Source organism: Bos indicus, chromosome 8 (assembly GCF_029378745.1).
Source record: "Bos indicus isolate NIAB-ARS_2022 breed Sahiwal x Tharparkar chromosome 8, NIAB-ARS_B.indTharparkar_mat_pri_1.0, whole genome shotgun sequence".
Taxonomy (NCBI): Eukaryota; Metazoa; Chordata; class Mammalia; order Artiodactyla; family Bovidae; genus Bos; species Bos indicus.
Genome location: NC_091767.1, coordinates 67,304,885 through 67,325,627, shown reverse-complemented (window position 1 = coordinate 67,325,627; position 20,743 = coordinate 67,304,885). Strand labels below are relative to the sequence as shown.

The 20,743-nt window shown below is 48.0% G+C and overlaps 1 protein-coding gene across 1 annotated transcript in view; it reads left to right on the top strand.

The window, feature by feature from the left end:
• LZTS1 (leucine zipper tumor suppressor 1) overlaps positions 1-20,743 on the top strand; it is a 67,122-nt gene that overhangs the window by 688 nt on the left and 45,691 nt on the right. The window lies entirely within an intron of this gene.

The following is a 20,743-nucleotide window of genomic DNA, read 5'->3' as shown; positions in this document are numbered from 1 at the left end:
GGGTGCAGCTGGAGGTTTAGAATGTTCCACTGAAGGAATAGGTCACAGGGGCTGAGATCGATAGAGAAGGTGGGTGATGAACCTGGGTATTTAAGTGGCCCCCTGCCTGCTTGGGGCTACCCAGGTGGCGCTGGTGGTAAAGAACCTCCCTGCCAATGCAGGTTAGAGGTAAGAGACACCGGTTCGGTCCCTGGCTTAGGAAGATCCTCTGGAGGAAGGCATGGCAACCCACTCCAGTATCCTTGCCTGGAGAATCCTATGGACAGAGGAGCCTGGAGGACTACAGTCCACAAGGTCTCACAGAGTCGGACACGAGTGAAGCAAATTAGCACTGCCTGGACTCATTCAGCCAAAGCAACACACACACACAGTCTCCCACCTACACACATATCACATTCATTTCTTTCCCTCACCCACCACAGGCAGCCAGCCCCTCACTCTCTCCCCACTCCCCTACACACACACACTCACCCTTCCACACGCTTAACTCCAGCCTTTAGAGCACAGAACTCAGCAGCAACAGGCACCAACCACTACAGGCTTTCCGGTTGATGCTCCACGTGGAAAGGACTAAACTGGGAGGACCTGAGCGGTCTGCTTGCTCACGATTGTGTCGTGCCTAGGAAAGTGCTCCTGATTCGTTGATTTCGGGGCCCTAATTTCCCAGGAATGAGCAGTACTTAGGGCGCTGAGCATCTAAAGTGTCTGGGTCCTTGCTCTGGCCTTCCAGCCACATCCTCTCGCTGCCATCAGCTGCTCTGTTCTGGTCTTGGGTACTGGCAAACTAGTAAGGAGTTACCTCGTCCTGGAAAGCCCTTGGCAGGAGCTGTGCCAGGTAAGGATCTCCTGAAGCCACATGGTGGGAGCTGAAATGCCCTGCTTGAGAGATAAGCTGTCTGCTTGGCACTTCTTCCTGCGTCCTGAAAAAGAGCCTGTGTGTAGGGGCAAGGGAGCGTTTGTAAACTGAGCTTCCTCTGAGTTAAAAAAAAAAAATTTTCCCTGGGCATGTTGGGGGAAATATAGGTGCTGAAAGTCTGTGGGTATATGTACGCACGTGAAGATGTGTAGCAGAGACAGTGATTACAGGCAGGAAGGGTGTTTATGTTCAGGGATGGAGGAGAGAGGAATCTATGGTTGAAGTCTGTGGACAGAGGCATACACGCTAATCAGGTGTGGCGTTTACACCTTGTATTTATCCAGAGCCTTTCTTCTTGAGGTGTTTTCTGTGCATCATAGACGTTATCTCATTTGTTATCTCCCTTACCCTTGAGACATAACTACCAGGTGAGCATGGAGCATCGCTGACTCTCTGTGTTCTGACAGTGAAAAAAGTGAGGCCACAGAGCGGCAGGACTTTCCTGAGGTCCACAGTTCATGGGAGCAAAGTCAGGCATAACAAATAGGAGTCCAAGCAGAAGGGATCAGGGCTGGGTGGATGTGAGCCGGGGACACTCATCTGTTGGTGATGAGAAGAAACTCAGGTTGGAAAAGAAGGGTGTCTCTTTGAAGGTTCCAGCATGTGAGCAAGAGGGAGGATGGGACATTTGAGATGGTGGGGTTTTTGAATGTTGATGGCAGCCTCTGTGCTTCACAAGGTAGAACCTGTTTTAATAGTTCGGCTTCTGCTCCTGTCTGTCTATAGGAAGAGCCCCTTGTCTGCCCATGTGTCCCTGTGGATATGTGTCAGGATAGTTGCCGTTGAAGGGGGGCGGCTAGGTAGTGTGGCTTGGGGAGAGCCAGTGCATTGGGACCATGTGAGGGGAAAATTTGCTGAGCTATTTCGAGAAACCATGCATCTGCCTATATGGCCACAGAGATAGATGGGCTCTAGCTATGGAAAAATGGCTTTTTGATCCCCAAAACATAGATATACTCCTTTGCACTTTTTCAACATTCATTTTAAAAATATTCATTCGGTGTCTACAAAAGGCAAGGCCCTGGGCCTGAAAGTGAGTCTACAAGGATGAATAAACCTGTGATGGCAAGCCAGTGGTTACACAGCTTACAGACTAGTGTAGTGGGAAATATTTAGCAACATTTAATACCCTTCACTAAGTACCCTGTGTGCCCAGTACTTTTGGCTCATTATCTCCTTTAATTCTCAGCACAGCCCCACAGGGTATGTATGATTATTAGAGGAGGCGACGTCAATCCCATTGCTAGGATAGGAAATGGAGAAGCAAGGGTCTCAGCTCAGCTTAGCGCTGACCCTGGCTCTTTGCACATTCTTCTGTTACTTTTGAACATGTTTCTTCTGTGCAAAATATTCTTGCCCTCTTCCTCTACCTCCACCCAACTAGCCCCCGTTTGTACTTCAGGTTTTAACCATACAGGAGCAACTCCTCCAACAATTTGTCCCTTCTCTCTTTAAGTCTGGGTCACCTGCCTTCCCGTCATTCCTTGCTCTCCTGGCATTTACCCACAGGCTCCTGAAGAGCCTCCAAAGTTCCTACAGGCAGAGATTGTGTCATCAATTCCCAGTTCAGAGTAGTGTTTGGCTTCTAGGAGGAAGTCCTTAGGAAATGCGTGTTTAATAAAATAACTGGACATAAAAGAGGTATCAGAGACTTGGTGGGAGCACTTTTCCCAGCATCAGGTTTCTGCTGAAGGACACTTGACTGGCATGACCTCTGATTTTCCTGTCTGTATTACTGGGCCAGCTGTTTCAGGGCTTCTGTCTAACTGGAGCTCCTCCATCCTGATTCCTGCCTCCAGTAGTTTGGGAGCCTAAAGAAAACCCAGCCTCCACCCACCCTGCCAGCCTACGCACTATATCTCCAGGTCCTTCGACCGAGAAGTATAATTATACAAGTAGGAGGTGATAGGTGTGATCTAGATTTGAGGTTTCAAAATCCTGCAGTTGGAACCCCCAGGGGGCAGTGGTTCCAGGGCAGTGATGAGGTGTTTCTGGGGTCTGGCCAACAAACCTGGGAAATCTTTCCAACTGCCTGGGACATCTTTAGACGATTTACATGGTGGGTCACTGATCTGGCTTTTGAATAGATTTTTGTGCTGCTGCAGTTTAAAAAACACTGTTCTGGAATGGACACTCTCACAGTTCTGCTGGGAGTATGAGTTGCTCCCATGCTTGGGGAGGTCATCAGGCTGTGATTTGCCCAAGGTCACACGGTTCAGAGTCTGGTGACTCCTTTCCCATGCTCTTTGCACCACCCCGTTATTCCTCATGTCAGTATTTCACATGATTTCTCAGGGATCCTTGATGATTTTCATTTTCCTTTCAAAGATCATCACCCAAGTTTGAAAATCTCATGTGTCGCGTTCTTTCATTCTTGTGCTCAGTCATGTCTGCCTATTTTATGACCCCATGGATTATAACCCACCAGGCTCCTCTGTCCATGGAATTTTCCAGGCAAGAATACTGTAATAGATTGCCATTTTCTTTTCCAGGGGATCTTCCCAACTCAGGAATCAAACTCGCATCTCCTGTATTACCAGGCAGATTGTTTACCACTGTGCCAACAGGGAAGCCCAGTTTATCCCTCATCTCCCTGGCACCTTATATGGAGGTGCATGCGTCCTAAGTTGCTTCATTATTAAAAGTCTTATCCATGCAAGGTGCCAAGGTGATGGGGGATAAACAAAATGACTAAATAATGGTCTTGCTAAATAAAACTTGTGATGAGGATTGAGGAGGAGCCAGCCCCCATGAGTCAGTGACAAGTACGTTGAAAACTAGATCGGGACAACTTTGAATATGGCAGCTGTTCCCCAGGAGGGAGGTAAGCTAGAAAACTCTAGGGTGGAGGTGGCTGTGAATGAGACCTTGAAGTTGAACCTAAGGAAGGAATTTATACCTTTCCTATAGAGAGGAAGCATAGCAGCAACAAGGTCATAGCTCCCAGATGCAAGTTCACAGTCCAGGAGATGAGTCTCTCTCTCCAAGGGGAGCCCCTGGAGGGAGCCTGTTACCTCCTTTTAACTGGCTTGACCAGCCATGCAGACCAGACAAAACTGGGCAATGCCGGGTGGGAGGTAACTCTGCTCTTTACAACTGCCTCCAGCAGAGTGAGTGTATAGCTTAGCCACGGATGGGCTCTTCCAGGGGTGCGGAAAAGTCGGCCTGCTGACTGTCATCCAGAGTCAGGTGGGGTGAGTTGGGCTTCTAGCTGCTGCTGCTTTGCATAGTTGCCTGTGTACCTGCAATCTTCATCCTACTTCTCTTTCTTACTTCCTGCCAGATGATAGGCTCCCACCAGACAGCCTGACCATCCCTGGGTTTCCTATTGTAATGATTTTAATAGCACTTTTTAACTTCAAAAGGATTATTATTATTATTTACAACTCTGAGATTTCTTCTGCAATTTGACAGATGAGAAAATTAGATGAGAAGTAAAGGAGTTTTACCCAAGACTTTAAGTGGAATGCTCAGGGTTGAACTGCTCTATCTTGACTCCCAATCCGAGCAGTAACCACGCAGCCGAATTAAGTAAATAGATTTAGGTTCAGTGAATTGTTGTCAAGTGTTTAACGTACGGAAAGAAGAAAGATTTTTAAAATTATAAGAACTTGTTTACTTCCATATTTATTATAATTCAAGCTTGATGAAAGTCTTAGACTTTTCTCCCCTTTTTCTGTTCGCCCCCTTCTTATCCCCAAGCACTTGTTATGCATATAGCTTAAGCTCAATAAACAAGAAACAAGTATCTGGCATAATGGCATCTCTACTTGAGATGCACTTTAAGGAATGAAATGTATTTTATGTCGGTTCTTTCTCTTTATAGCTAGTCAACTCATAAGGTTTAGTACATGCCGTGTTGAAATTATGCAGATTTTGTCTTCACAGAGTCTGAATTAATGACATTTCATTGGAATACCGAGTTTTCATCTATAATCTAATTCAGTGTTCCCACCTTATCCATATGCAACAAAGTCCTAAACTAAAATGGGATTAGCGGTCTCTTCGTTGGTAGTGTGAGCAGCGTGTGGAAACCAGACTTCAGGGGTGGTCACATACGGAGGCTGCCTCCCAGATGACAGAATTGGATGGAGGGTTGGTGGCAAGAGAGTGCAGTGGGGCTCCAAGTAGGGGAGGCAAGGGAGTCGGGGGGGGGGGGGGGGGGGGGGGGGGCGGGGCGGGGCAGGGAATGGGGAGAGGGTGAAAGAGACAGAGGAGAGAGTGAGTGTGTATGTTTATGTGCGGGTGCATACGTACCCTAACAGCTAAAACTAATTGTCCTAATCAGTCCAGCAGAGAGGTGATTTTTCTTCATAAGTGACAGGCCAAATTGGTGTCTGAACAGATGTGATGTGGGTTTCGTCCAGCGTCTGGAACAAAGGCAGGAAAGAGCCGCCCTCCCCAGATCACCCACAGATTTGCTTCCATGTCAGCTAATCACTGTGGAAGAAGAGAACTGCCTTTAAGATGACTGTGGGCAGACATGTGCACACATGCACGCGCGCGCGCACACGCACACAGACACACACACATCCCATGCATTCTCATCATCTCTTCATCTCAGGTAAGCTCTCCTCTGATACCCACCACACTTGCAGTCATATCCCATAATACCAGTCCTCAAGACTCCCAGCTGGCCTGCCCTGCAAGCCCCACACCAGTGTCCACCTGGGTTGGCCTCTCTCTGGGGCATGGTCCACAGCATGCTGGGGGCAGCCCCCTCCCCCAAAACCACAGGACCTCTGTTTCTTCCATGCCCAGAGCAGTCTTTCCAGTTCCCATCAGCCCCTCAGGGCTGTAGATCCTCTGAGGCCCCAGCATCCATTAGAAGAAGGACCTAACTAGTGAAACTGCCAGCCCCAGGGGTGTACAGGAACGTGGACCCCTCAAAGACGTCCAAAATAGAGCTGAGATCGGGGGTGGGCATGACTCTGAAAATGAATTGGCATTTCAGGACAAGTCCTGCCCCTCACATGACCTAACCTCCCTGCACAGGCTGCCAGGCAGCTGAGGCAGTCCCTGCCCTAGGCACCTGGGCAGGGCTGTGCACCTGGCTCACTGGTCTGTTGGCTTTGGGGGCATCTTCACTCTCCTTGCTGTTTGCAAAGCTATTTGCTGCTAAATCACCCTCCTCCTGGCACCCCGGACTGCTAAATTGGTCTCAACTTGCTGTACTTCCACCCACCACCTTAGTCATTATTCGCTGGCAGCATTCAGAGAGTGGGTGGAAAGCAGCCGAACATTATATTCCTGCTGAAGAGAGAGAGAATTGAGCATAGGCATGCAAGGAAAGGGGAGAGGGAAGGAGGTAAGAGAAAGCAAGGGAGGCAGGAGAACAAAGCTCAGGCTTGCCAGCACCTGTCCCTGTGACCCCAGCCACCCTGGGTGGTGGGGCAATGGGCCATAGGTGAGTGGGTGCTGGACTATTAGGAGACCCAGGCCTTCCAGGGTAAGAGGGGTATGCTCACTACTGGGGCTGCCCTGCCCAGTCTGGTCCTTTATTTCTCCCTTGAACATCTGTTCCCATGAATTAAAATGTAACTTATATATCCTTCCTCCCTGCCTAGTTGATAAACTTTTAAAATTTTATTTTTAGCAATATTGCAAGGGTGGGATCTTAGTTCCCCACCCAGGGATTGAACCCAGACCCTCAGCAGTGAAAGCCTGGAGTCCTAACCACTGAACTGCCCAGGAATTCTCAGAGATAAACTTCTTGAAAAGGAAAGTGTGTCATGCCCCCTGTGCCTAGCACCAGGCCCTGGACATACTCGGGGCTGAGCCCCACATAGTCGAGATTGAGGGTAGTGAGGGCTATGGTGGTCCTTCCTAGCCAGCCATTTCAGGTCTCCCTCCCTGGTGGCTCAGACAGTAAAGAATCCACCTGCAATTCAGGAGATCCAGATTTGATCCCTTGGTGGAGAAGATCCCCTGGAGAAGGGAATGACTACCCACTCAGGTATTCTTACCTGAAGAATTCCATGAACAGAGGAGTATGGGGGGCTACTGAGAGACTAACACTTCCTTACCTGCTGCCCTAGGACCATAGGGTCTGGGATCTCAGGCACATGAGAAGAGGAGGAATCCCAAGGGAGCTTTCAGGGCTTGGTCTCCTATCTGGGTGAGGAAGTTTCAGGGAGGGAAAGGGTTAATACCACAAAAGAACAGAACAGCGAAGGAAGCAGAAACCTGGAGGCCCTCTGCCCTGGCATGGAAGGCCCCGTGATCTCCAGCCAGGGGTCAAGACTGTCATGGAGAGAGGTCACCCAGTGCCTGGGCAGTGCACTGGAGCTGGTGGGAGGTGGACAGCAGAGTCAGTTCTCGTCAAACAGCAGAGACAGCATCAGGCAGAACAGAGTGACCTTGACAGGAGGCTCTCTGAGTCACTGATAACATTTGTTTGGTCTCTTGGGAGAGGTTGGAAGAACTCAGTGCCAACCCCAGCTGGCTTAAAACCTGGTGGGCCCATGACCCGGCCTCCTTTCCCTCCCACCCTTTTCTCAAGAAAGATAATGGGGAAACCCTGTGAACAGAAGCCTCTGCACAGCTAGGGAGGTAGGGACACCAGGGAACCATGCTGAGAATATCAAAGGGCATAAGTCTGGGTGAAGGAGCCCTGAACCTGCCCTTGACCTTCCACCAATCGCTCAGAGACAGCGCCTGGAGGATGCCTGGGCCACATCTGCCTCAGCACCTTAGCAGTCAAGAGGTCAGGGCAGCACAGGTTCAGAAGGACAGTTAGGCAACCAGGGCACCTCTTGACCCATGGTAACCTTCAGCTAATTCAGCCTCAGCTCCTGTCTGCTCCCCTGCCTGCCCAGCATCTCAGCAGCAAGCCTGCCTGCCCTGGAGGAGGGAGGGAGGGATTAGACTGTGCTCATATCTCAGGGAGACAACCTCCCCCTCCTTGCTGATCAAATTCCCCCAGCCCCTACGCCTTGTCGGCGCCGGCAGGCAAACCGCACTGCAGGCAGGTGGGGAAAACAAGAGCCAGTGGGCAGAGTCCCCAGCCCTCCACCTGCACAGAGAAGGGAGGGCCCCAGCCTAGGGACCCAGGAAGGCACCCCAGCTGCCGGCGCCCCTCCCCTCAGAGGGCCTGCAGCTGCCCTGCTCAAAGGCTCCGGGCCAGCTGCAGTCAGGCAAGGACAGGGTGCTTGGCTTTTCCCGAGCCGATGTCTCATCTACAAGGATAACCAGGAGTGCAGGGCTGTCAGTGTCCCCAGGCCTCCTAGCCTTGCCTCAGCCATCTGCTGACTTAGAACCTTCTCTAGATGATAGACTCACTTCTAGGTAGAGCTGTCACAGGACCATCAAGGCCAGCATTCCAAGATTTATTAGGAAATTAAAGAGCCTTCTTTGAAGAAGTGCAACCTACTCTGCATAAAACACAAAGTCTCTGGGTGGAAAGGACCCTTAAATATCTTTTTTTTTTTTTTACCACACCACAGGGCTTACAGGGATCTTAGTTCCCTGACCAGGGATCAAACCTGTGCCCTTGGCAGTGAAAGCACAGAGTTCTAACCAATGGACCGCTAGGGAATCTCCTTAAATCCCAATCTATCTGCAACAAAACCTTCCTCAAGTCTTTTTTCTACTTACCCCTAAGAGCTGCTGTATCAGAATCCAGGAACACAATTCATTCTCTTTTAGTTTCATTCTTTTAAAGTCACAGAATGCTAGGTTCGTGTCAAATACTCTGCTGAATCCTGGAGCATCCTGTATTGGGACAGGAGACAGACACATTTTACAAAACCACAGTACAAAGCCCAGCTGGTCTAAAATCATCTTGGAAGATTTGAGAAGGACCCTGTGGGTTGGGTGTGATTCAAAGAGATGGGGGAGTGGGTGGCACAGATAGGGACCCGCAATAGCAGGGAGACAAAAGCAAGTTGAGTTAGATCAAGAATGGTCTTGTGTGCCTGGCTCAGAGTTCGGCAGGCAGCGTGGAGCCACTGAAGTCCTAGGGAGAAGAGTGACATTGAACAGACCTTGGTTTTGAGAAGTTCATCTAGCAATGGAGTGTAGGATGGATTTGAGGTAGAGAGGCTTCTTTCTAGAAATAACATTTATTAGAATGCTTTTCTAGTCTCCTCCCATGTCCCAGTTGATGGAACACATTCCCAGAGATCCCACGCAGTCTGGAAACATAGTGTGGCCGAGGCTTCAAGGAAAGAGGAGTTCCTAGTCCAGGTTCAAAGGTCAGAGGTCAGTGTGCAGGGTCTAGGCCTTATTTATGACAGAAGATACAGGCAACACCTCATAGCTTTGGACCTGGAAGAAATCAAGGAGGATGAGGGAGTGGGTGGGGGAGGGGGAGGGATCTTTTGGCTGTGATGGGTCTTCATTGCTACATGAGGGCTTTCTCTCGTTGCACGAGTAGGGACTGCTCTTTGCAGTGTGCGAACTTCTCATTGCAGTGGCTTCTCTTCTTTCAGTGCACAGGCTCTGTGCATAGGCTTCAGTAGTTGCGACCCTTAGGCTTGGTTGCTCCGCAGTATGTGGTATCTTCCCAGACCAGGAATCGAACCGGTGTCCCTTGCATTGCAAGATGAATTCTTAACCATAGGACCACCAGGGAAGCCCAGGGCTTTTTGTTGTTGTTGTTTTTTAATGGATGGAGACAGAGACTTAGGCAGGAAAGGGACTTACTTGCTCAGGGTCCCACAGCTAGTTTGTGTAGAACCAGGACTGGTGCTCCCACTTCAGACTCCTTTCATTCACCCACTGCTAATTGTAGACAAGGACTGGGGGCTAGTAGGATGCATCAGGTCCTCCAACCTGGGGCGTCAGGAAGGTTTGCCCAAGGGCACGTCTGAGAGCTTATCAGTAGTGGGATGCTCTCAGTCTTTGAGGCTTTCTCCTTGTATGCCAGAGACAGCTGATACCCACAGTCTCCATTTTTCTCTCTTGTCTTGTTTCTCTGAGTGCTTCAGATGCTTTATTTCCTTCTCTTCCTCTGATGGTTCCTTTGTCTTAAAAGTTCTGAGGGGCTCCTGGCTAACATGAGAGTAAGGTTTACGAGGCCATTGGCTGTAGTTACCAGTTGCCGTCTTTCAAAAATGAGAAATGAGGTCTCTGCCTCTGTCTCACATGTGCTCAGTTTAAATGAGAAGATTTGTTGTTGCTATTCAGTTGCTAAGTCGTGTCTGACTCTGCAACCCATGGACTGCAGCACGCCAGGCTCCTCTGTCCTTTACTATCTCCCAGAGTTTCCTCAGATTCATGTGCATTGAGTTGGTGATGCCATCCAACCATCTCATTCTCTGTTGCCTCCTTCTCCTTTTGCCTTCAGTCTTTCCCAGCATCAGGGTCTTTTCCAATGAGTCAGCTCTTCGAATTAGGTGTCCAAAGGATTGGAGCTCAGTTTCAGCTTGGGACATTTAAATGGGAAGATTGCAGGTGCCACCAGTCACTGTAGCCACCCAGCATGTTTGATGCCACATCAGGAGAGACTCCTGGACAGGAGGCAGGTGTGCATTCCAGGGCCTGGAGAGGCCGGTCTCATCAATCAGGGACCTCCTTCAGTTTCAGAAGGACAGGATGCCAGGGGTCCCCTGCCCTTATCTCTGAAGCTCTTGGAACACCATTCCCCATCTTCCTCTGGAAGGTTCCTCAAGCAAGATATCTACCCAAGAGCTAGCTACCTCTTACCTGCTAAAACCTGGCTAGCCAAGGGAGGGGCAAGGCTGTGGCAGTGTCCTGTGACGTCTCCAGTGAGGTGTCACCTGGACACAGATTCTTTCTCCCAAAACACTCCAGCCTATGCCACCTGCTCTTAGGCTCCCAAAGCAGTTCTTTCTCACCTGGATGGCAACCTTCAGCTCTAGTAGAGAGAGTAGGTAAATCCTAATAGAGGTAAAGCATAGATTTTTTTCATGCTTGCCAGTACTATGGATGAGTCTGGGAGGGGACAGCAGAAAGAATGTATATTTGGGAATCAGACCAGCGTTCACATCTCACCTCTGCTACATAAGAGTTGTGTGTGATACTGGGCAAGTCACTTAGCCTCTCTGAGCCTCAGTTGTCTCATCTGTAAGATTTTTTGTGTCCCACATAGAATTTTTATGAAAATTACAAGAGTGAGTATAAGTCAAAGCATGTGAAACATAGTAGGAGCTCAATTTATGTCAGTCTCGTCCCCTTTCCATCAGCTCCAAGGGCAGAAACCCAGCAGGAGGCTGAGTTGTCCATGCAGAAGGGTCATGAACCGTTGGCCCAGGTACATGGCCAAGGGGTCAGGCAATGATGCCTATGACAGCTTCCCTCTTGTCTGCTCACTCTGGTGAAAGGGGGTAATTGTAACCGAAAACAGATGGGAGGGAATCCCTACCACCTCTGTCACTCTGGATCTCCACCGCCATTGTCAAATTGACTACATTAAAATTGACTTATAAAATTATGTAGAACAGATGAACAGGACATCTTTGACTGCTCCGACATCAAGGCTCAGCACTGAAAGTAAATCTCTTGTTCACATTGTGCTAAATCGCTTTAATAGTGTCTGGCTCTTTGAGACCCCATGGACTATAGCCCTCAGGCACCTCTGTCCATGGAATTTCCCAAGCAAGAATACTAGAGTGAGTTGCCATGCCCTTCTCCAGGGGATCTTCCCCACCCAGGGATCAAACCCAGTTCTTCTGCATTGCAAGAAGATTCTTCTCCTTGTGAGCCACCAGGTAAGCCCTGATGCTCACATTGGCGTGTACCAAATGTGTGTGCAGAGGAGGATGAGCGGCGAGGGGGGTACTCAGAAACCTTGGGATTTTCTGCTGCCTCAGGAAGACCCCACAAAGCCATCTTGTGCACGTGTGTGGGGCAGAGTTTAGGAGAGGAAGATTTCTCCCCAGGGTGAATGGCTGGAGAGAAGCAGTTTAGGTTGCATCCCTTTCTTTCTCCTGCCTCTGGCTTCAAAGGCAATGTTTTTACGATCTGGATGTTTTCTGGATTAGATAGCACGTATGGTCAGGAAAGGGGGAAGAAAGAAAAACAAATAAAATGAAACTTCTGTCTCTGCACTCTGTCCGTGGGAGATGCACAGCTGCAAGATGGTCCAGGTCTGGCAGAGACTCCCATAAGAGGATGCAAAAGGCTGAGGGGGTTGAATTCCACATTGGAGAATCTGAGGGACATTTATTGAAATGGCAACCCACTCCAGTGTTCTTGCCTGGAGAATCCCGGGGACGGCGGAACCTGGTGGGCTGCTGTCTCTGGGGTCCCACAGAGTCGGACACGACTGAAGCGACTTAGCAGCAGCAGCAGCAGCAGTGGCACTTAGGTCTTCCCAGGTGGCTCAGAGGTTAAAGAAACTGCCTGCCAGTGCAGGAAATGCAGTTTCAATCCCTGGGTCGAGAAGATCCCCTGGAGAAGGGCATGGCAACCCACTTCAATATTCTTACCTGGAGAATTCATGGATAGAGAAGCCTGGTGGGCTACAGTCCATGCAGTTGCAAAGAGTCGGACATGACTAAAGTGACTGAACATGCACGCACGCAAATGGCACTTAAGATGGGAGCAGGCAGCCTGGGGGGACCCAGGAAAAATGGCTCCTTTTTGGGACAGAGTCAGTTTCAGGATCCCATACCTGAGTCCTCTCTAGTGAAACAAGCAAACTGGTGTTTCATGCTCCTTCCAGGAGAGCTCAATATTGCCTTCTTTCTCCTCCTCCTCTGTGGTTGTGTGTGTGTGTTTGTGTGTAAATATTCATTTTTTTAGCTGCATTAGGTCTTAGTTTTGTCATGAAGATTTTTCTGTGTCCTGTGGATCTTTCCTTGTAGTGCCTGGGCTCTCTAGTTATGGTGCAGGCTTAGTAGCTCTGAGGCTTGTAGGATCTTAGTTCCCCAACCAGGGATCAAACCCTGGTCCCCTGCATTGAAAGGCAGATTCTTAACCACTGGACCACCAGGAAAGTCCCTGTGTGTGTGTTTAGTGAAGAAAGCTTTCCCGTGGTAATGGCATGACCCAGAAAATTGAGGTGACTTCCTGTACCTGGTCTGACATTAGGTCTTATCTTCAGAGTCCAGCAATTTCTCTATTCTAGCATGTTGGGATCTGTTGAGGACAGAGCACCTGGTTTTTAGGAGCTTTTGGGAGAGGGGATGCTAACTCAGCTGAGGGGCCAGCAAGTGCTAAGACTTAGAGAACGTGAAGAGACCTCAGTGAGCTGCCTAGAACAAAGGAAACCATGGGACTTGCCTCCAGGCTATCTCTGTCTCCTCCTTTAAATTAAGGGATGGTGGGAACCTCCCTTGAACCTTGGAGACGTAGTTCAAAGGACTGCCCTCTGCACCATCCCGGCCGGCAGCTATTAAACTCCCACTTGACCTTGCTTCTTGGATTCAGAAGCTGAGATGTAGAGCTTGTGAAAGCCACATGAGGCAACCCAAAATTAGGTCTTGTCTCATTGGCATGATGTGATTTTAGGGAAGTCTGCCAAGAGTTGGATATAGTGGTGTATGTTAAGATTCTCCACCCAGCAGGGCCGCAGGGAAATGTGTCCTAAGACAGGAAGTTAAGATGAAGAGATGACAACACTAGCCCAGAACCCTTCTTCCCTCACTTTCTTCCCTGCCATCCTTTCCACCAGCAACAAGGACCGTGCTCTATTGCCTGGCCCAGGAATGGCTGAATGATAGGGACAAGGAGGCCATGGCGGTTTCTGGGAGCAACAGCACTGTCTCCCTGCCTTGCACAGGCCTGTCCAGGCTGCTCAGCGTTTTTGAGGCCACAGGAGCAAAGGGACTCCAGTGATCAGCCGCTTCTGAGGACCAGAAAGGCCTTTTAAGATCTCAATCTTTGCGACAAATATGTTGCCACCATGAGGGAGAGTCTGGTTTCTAAGAGTGGTAACTGTAAAGGTTTCTTTGGCCAGAAAATCTCATCTCAGGGTGTTCCGCATGTACCAGATCCCTTGGGAAACTGAGCATTGCTGCTGATTGCATACCAGCCTTGGCAATGCTCCATGTCACTCTCCGTGCCCTCAGCTGCTAAGTGGGGGTGGTACCCTGGATTCCTCAGCTCTGTCCTCCCCTCTCCCCTCCCTGGACTCAGGTGAAAAGGAAACCCACAAGGGTTCTTGTTAGCAAGGAGATCAAACCAGTCAATCCTAAAGGAAATCAACCCTGAATATTTATTGGAAGGACTGATGCTGAAACTGAAGCTCCAATACTTTGGCTACCTGATGCCAAGAGCCAACTCATTAGAAAAGACCCTGATGCTGGGAAACATTGAGGGCAAAAGGAGAAGGGGAGATAAAGGATGAGATAGTTGGATGGTATCACTGACTCAATGGACATGAGTTTGAGCAAGCTGCAGGAGGTGGTGAAGGACAGGGAAGCCTGCTGTGCTGCAGTCCATGGGGTTGCAAAGAGTCAGACACAACTTCGTGCTAAACAACAAGGAGGTGGTGATGAAAACAACCTGAGCTGAACATGGAGGCAAAAGATAAGGGGTGGCCCAAAGGAACATCAAAGCCAGAGACCCCAGAAATGCCTCCAGGGGAGGCAGAGAAGTCTCATCTCATCCATCCCTGGGCCTGAGCAGGTGTTCCTGGCTGGGGCTCAGGGGGCTTACAGGGGGCACAAGGAGGTGGCTCCAGCTGCACCCTAACCTCTGGCCTTCTGTATCACCCTAACAAGATGCTGGACATACTGAACCATGTTTTGACTCTCCTCCTCTCCTTGAATATGCTGAGTTCTTCCTGACTGGCAGACTCTAAGTCCCCAGGGATATCAGTGTCCTCGGGAGTTTACTATCTATTGGTCAGATCCTCGATTTCTAAGCACTTTAAGAACAATATTGACTAACAATGGATACTGATTACTCACCTTAAAAAAAAAAAAAAAAAACTAATGGCTCAGAGGTAAAGTATCTGCCTGCAATGCAGAAGACACAGGATTTGTGGGTTGGATTGCTAGGTCAGGAATATCCCCTGGAGGAGGAAACGGCAACTCACTCCAGTACTCTTACTAAAGAATCCCATGGACAAAGGAGTCTGGTGGGCCACAGTCTACAGGGTTGCAAAGAGTCAGACACAACTGAACACAGCACACACAGTCTCCAAAGGTCCAAAATGAAAGTGTCTCCAGTTCCTTAGATAATGAAGGAAAAGAAATAGAGCCCAGGGAAAGTTGGAGAAAAATATATCAAGAGTTTGAGCCTAGGGTTAGACCCCCCAAAGTATCTTGATTTACCAAATCCTGAATGTTGAATAAACAAAAACAAAAACTAGCTGCCATTTACTAAGCTTTTAATTATATCCTGACTAATTTGCAAATAAAACATCACAAGAGAGAGAAAGAGACATATTACGTTAATTAGGTTTATCTGGTACTTTATATTACCTGGAAAAAGTCTTAGGTTATATTGTATGGATGAACGTTATTAATGTAAGTATTTTAGAAATTACATGAAATTTAAGAACATATGATATGTCCTGGTATAATGTTACTGTAATTCTTATTATCCTATAATGTTGTGTGACACAGAAGTAACTAAATTTTCTTGTCAATTGCATTGTAACAAACTCTCATTTGATCTTTAAAAAAAAAAGTCAGTCAGTACATACAGAAACCTTATGGAGTAGGTACTAAGGTCAGCCTCAGTTTACAAGCAAGGAAGAAGCTTAGAGCAAGGTCCCAAGACTAGGGATGAAAGGGGTTAAAGGAGATTATAGACCAACCCGGGGTACAGGGGTTGGTGAAAGAGCAAACATAGTTAAGGTGAGGTCTAGAGGAGCCTGCAAGCCTGGGTGGGAGCTGGCTTCCCTGACTGGTGGTGAGGTCTGCCCTGAGCCAGGCCCTGCATGCTCGACCCTGACGCCGTTGGAGGTAAAGAACTAGTGCTCTGTTGGCCTCAGCCAGGTTTAAAGTCAGGCATGGCCACTTGCTAGGTTTCAAACCCAAGGCCTCATTTTCTGTCTCTGTCAGATGGGGATAATAATGGTGCCCTCTCAGGGCACCTTGGGGTGCAGCTTGCAGCCCATCATGTATGTATAGTGCTTAGTCCAAGACCTGAGGAGACAGCAGTGGGAGCTTGGGAGGAAACCAGTCCTCCTGCTGGACATCCTCAGACTCTGCATGTCAGCTGAGCGCTCTCCTCTGGCCAGAGGAAATGGAAGGAGAAGCCGGCTGTCCCCCACCCCCAGCCTTTCCTGGCAGCGACTCCCTTCCTAAGCTGTGGGAGGCTGGTGATCAGCCTGTTCAGAGGAGGCTCCTGACTATATCCAGGTCCTGATTCTTCAGCGAGGCAGAAACTCAAACACCCCCAAACTGTGCAGGGGAGGGAGGGAGCTGGAGGGAAGGAATCCCTGCTCTGGTAATCTGCCATCACAGACAGCAGCTTCACTCCCTCTTCTCTGTGGGCAGAAGAGAAAAGCTGACTTGGAGGTGGAAGAGGCAGGGCCACGCGCTGGAGGCCCAGAGAGGGGAGCTGAGCAGGTCAGTCCAGCCCCTCCCCTCACCCTGAGGACCTCGCCCGGAGCAGCTGAGTGGAAAAGACCCTATCCTGCCTGGTGGTGGGAGGTGCAGGTGGCCTGAGGGAGAGGCAGGCAGCCAGGACAGCATTCTTCCTCCCCCTTCTCCTCCACCACTCCAACTGTGGAGCTCTGCTGAGGTCACCCTGCCTCCCATGTCCTAAAGATGACATCGCTCTGCCAAGTAGGGAGGCCAAGTCAAGAACCAGGCAAGCTTGGGAGCACTTTGGGGAACCAGGAAGTAAAGGAGAGTAGAAGGGAGGGAGAGAAAAAGAGTAGGTGGCCAGGTTTATAGATTTAGCTTCTGGCCTTCCTCTCTTTCTCACTGGGTGCCTCAGTCAGCTGGGGCTGCTATAACAAAATACCATAGTGTAGATGGCTTAAAAATTGACCATTCATTTCTCGTAGTTCTGGGGGCCAGGAAGTCAAAGATCAAGTTGCCTATAGATCTGGTGTCTGGTGAGGGCTCACTTCCTGCTTTGCCGATGGTTACCTTCTTGCTGTGTCCTTGAGTGGTAGAAGGAGAAGCTCTAATATCTTTCTATTCTTTATTTAGGGCACTAATCCCATCATGGGGGCCCCACCCTCATGAGCTCATCTAAATCTGATCACCTCCGAAGGCCCACCTCCAAATACCATCGCATGTGAGGTTATGGCTTTGATGCATGAATTTAGGGGACAGAAATATTCAGTCCATAGCACTGAGCGTATGTTGGGCTGTAGTGTCCAGCCTTTGGAGCACAAGACCAGTAGAAATGAGGGTTCCTGCCTCTGAGGGGACAAAGCCCCAGTGAGGAACACTTGGAAGAGAACAGCACTGCATGTAAAATCAGGAATGCACACAGGGTGGATTTGAATCCTCATCTGCCTCTCATCCCCATGTGACACTGGACCAGTTCTTTGTTTTCTCCAAGTTTCATTTCCTCATTGGTGAGTTAGAAAGAAAGAACCATCTTGGAGAAGTTATTATGAGAATAATTTTAAGTGAAAATTTTATTGAAGTATAATTTATATACAGAAGTGTACACAAATCATGAATGAACAACTAGGTGAACTTCAAAAACTTCATACAAATATAACTCAAGTTAAAATATAGAGCATTAGAAGTATTCTAGAAACACCTCTGGTCCCCCTACCAGTTACTCACCATGGCACCATAATTGGTTCCTCTTTTTAAACTTCTTATTAATAGAATCAAATAGTATGCACTCATTTCTGAGGGACAGGTCCATATAGCAGTAATTCCATCATTCTTATTGCTCCATAACATTCTACTGTAAGAATAGGTCATGGCTCATTTATTCTACTTTGGATAGAATGTAGGTTTCCAGGTATTTCCAGTTTGGGACTCTTACAGTGCTGCTAGGACTTTTTAGGAAACACATGTGATTGCGTCTACTGGGTGTGCATCTAGAAGTGAGATTTCTGGGTCATTAGGTGTGCATATGTCCAACTTAAATAGACCTTGCCAAGTATTTTTCAAGTGTGGCTAAACGTATCTGCACTTTTACCAATGGTATAGGAGATGTCACTTGCTTTACATCATCACTAATGCTTGATGTTGTCGGGAGGACTTTTTCATTTGCCTTTATAGGCTCCCCTGGTGGCTCAGATGGTAAAGCGTCTGCCTGCAATGTGGGAGACCCAGGTTCGATCCCTGGGTCAGGAAGATCCCCTGGAGAAGGAAATGGCAACCCACTCCAGTACCCTTGCCTGGAAAATTCCATGAATGGAGGAGCCTGGTGGGCTATAGTCCATGGGGTTGCAAAGAGTCAGACACAACTGAGCGACTTCACTTCACTTATAGTGCATGGGTAAAGAATCCATCTGCAATGCAGAAGACACCAGGAGAGGTGTCATTCCCTGGATTGGGAAGTTCCCCTGGAGGAGGAAATGGCAACCCATTCCAGTATTCTTGCCTGGAGATTTCCACGGACAGAAAAGCCTTGTGGGCTACAGTCTTAAGGGTCACAAAGAGTCAGACACAACTGAGTGACTAAACACACGCAATTACGGTTTTAATTTGCATTTTCCTGAACCAGTCATGGTGGGCACCTGTGTATACATTTTGGCCATTTCCATATCTTATTTTATCAAGTGCCTAATTCAAATCTGGTGTTAATTTTTAATTTGGTTGCTGTTTTTTTATTTTTCTGGCTGGGCTGGGTCTTCACTGCAGTGTGGGCTCCTGGTTTGCGGCACCAGGCTTCTCTCCAGTTGTGGTGTGCGGGCTCTATCGTGCGTGGGCTCAGTAGTTGCAGTGCGTGGGCTTTGTTTCTCCACACCATGTGGGTTCTTACTCCCTGACCAGGGATTGAACCTGTGTCCCCTGCATTGGAAGGCATAGTCTTAACCACTGGACCACCAGGGAAGCCCCTGGCTTCTGTCTTTTTATTAGAGGTTTGTACGAGTTCTTTTCTGTGTTTTGATAGCAGTTCTTTGTCAGTTAAGTGTATTATAAATACCTTCTTCCACTCTCTGGTTGGCCATTTCACTGTCAGTGGAGACCTTGGATGAAGATGGATTCTTCATTTTTCAGTAATTTTTCTTTATGGTTACTGTTTTTTCTGTCCTGGTAAAGAAATGTTTGCCTATCCAAAGCCAAGAAGTTATTCTTCTGCTTCCTTCTAGATGCTTTAGTGTGTGATGTTTTGCGTTTATATCTACAGTTCATCTGAAATTATTTGTGTGCAGTATGAGGTAGGAATCAAGATTCACTTTTTAAATAGATGGATACAAGCTGATCCAGCAGCAATTTTAAAAATGATCTTTATTTTTCAATTGCTCTGCATTGTCCTGTTTGTCATAAATCACGCAATTGTACATGTGCAAGAATATTTCCACTCTATTCTATTTGTTGATTTACCTGCCTTTATGTCAATTACATTGTCTTAATTACTGTTATTTTGTAAATCTTGAAATCTGGCTGCATGCACCCTCCAGCTTTGTTCTTTTTCAGGGTAGTCTTGGTTATTTTTGGTCTTTTGCATTCTGATATATATAACTGCTGAGTTTAGACTGGGATCGTATCAGTCAGTTTTGAAAGAATTCGGATCTTTGCGATACTGACTCTTCTAATCCATGAATTTGACATATGTCTGCATTCATTCAGACTTTCTTTAATTTATCACAATAATACTTTACAGTTTGTGGTGTGGAGGTCATGTATACCTTCTGTTGTTTCCAGGCATACACATTTTTTAAAATGTTTAAAATTTTTCTTTCTTTATTTATTGTTAGTATACAGAAGTCAATGGTTTTTTACATACTGGCTTTGTATCCAGAGACTTTTCTAAATTTATTGCAAGGGTTAAATGAGATAATGGGTAAACCGCCAGCACATTGTCGGAGCTAGCCAACTCCTATCTGTGTGCCAAAGATGAGGCGGGTGAGGGACTCGCTACTAAGGGTACGTTTAGTAAGGGGATGAGGCCATCAGGTTGGGAAAGTCAGTGAGCTCTCGAGGGCAGGATTTGCTGGGCCAACTGAAGGAAGGTGAATCCATATGGAGAGAAATAACACAAGAACCATAAGAAAACTACCTTCTAATTTTATTTATTTATTTATTGGCTATGCTGGGTCTTCGTTACTGCAGGCAAGCTTTTCTCTAGTTGTGGTGAACTGAGGCTGTTCTCTAGTAGAGGTGCTCAGGCCTCTCATTTGACGGCTTCTCTTGTTGCAGAGTACAGGTTTTAAGGCGTTCGGGCTTCAGTAGTTGTGGCATGTGGGTTCAGTAGCTGAGGCTCCCAGTCTCTAGAGGTAGTTGTGGTGCATGGGCTTAGTTGCTCTGCAGCATGTGGGATCTTCCCGGATCAGGGATCAAAACTGAGTCCCCTGCATTGTTAGGTGGATTCACTGCCACTGGGACACAAGAAGAGTCCAGAACACCACCTTGAATCAACCTTGAGAAAGGTCCCAGAGGCCTGAACAGGATGTAATGTTGGTACTGCACTTTACAGTTTTTATCCACTGAGTAACTGATCCTCACTGCATAGCTATGTCGTTGTTGTTCAGTTGCTAAGTTGTGTCCAACTCTTTGTGACCCCACAGACTGCAACATGCTAGACTTCCTGGTCCTTCACAGTCTCCTGGAGTTTCCTCAAACTCATGTCCATTGAGTCAGTGATGCCATCCAACCATTTCATCCTTTGTCACCCCCTTCTCCTCCTGCCTTCACTCTTTCCCAGCATCAGGGTCTTTTCCAATGAGACAGCTCTTCTGATCAGATAGCCAAAGTATTGGAGCTTCAGCTTCAGCACCAGTCCTTCCAATGAATATTCAAGATTGATTTCCTTTAGGATTGACTGGCTTGATCTGCTTGCAGTCCAAGGGACTCTCAAGAGTCTTCTTCAACACCACAG